Source organism: Chrysochloris asiatica, unplaced genomic scaffold (assembly GCF_000296735.1).
Source record: "Chrysochloris asiatica unplaced genomic scaffold, ChrAsi1.0 scaffold00464, whole genome shotgun sequence".
Classification (NCBI taxonomy): domain Eukaryota; kingdom Metazoa; phylum Chordata; class Mammalia; order Afrosoricida; family Chrysochloridae; genus Chrysochloris; species Chrysochloris asiatica.
In genome coordinates this window covers 561618-562064 of record NW_006408982.1, presented here as the reverse complement: position 1 = coordinate 562064, position 447 = coordinate 561618, and positions in this window count along the sequence as shown.

Below are 447 nucleotides of genomic sequence, written 5' to 3'. Positions count from 1 at the left end.
TATGCTTGTAGATTGGTTATATGAGCACAGTTTCTTTCTCTTCTTGGGTAAGGCAGGGGAAGAAAGCTCCCACCCCCAGGAAAAGAATGAGGTCAAAAGGACTAAAGAGTAAAACAATATAATAGCAGAGACAGAAACCACCAATCAAAAACAAAAATAAAATTGTGTCGACTGTCCAGTAGCCTTTGCTGTGCAGGCATGGATAAAGGGTCCCTCCCTAGTCAAATTTTGGGCTGAAGCACAGAGTCAGTCATCATAAGAAGCATCCTGAAGGACTCCTTTCTGTGTCCTATGAAAAATGTGGTTGCAATACTGGTCCCTTTTGGGGAGTACTCCTGCACGCTTGAAGTCATCAGAACTGGGCACTGAGGGTGTGATCGAGGTGATGAGGAAAGAAATGTGAAAAATGAAAAGTGAAAGATGAGCTCTCAGGTCAAGAATCACTGC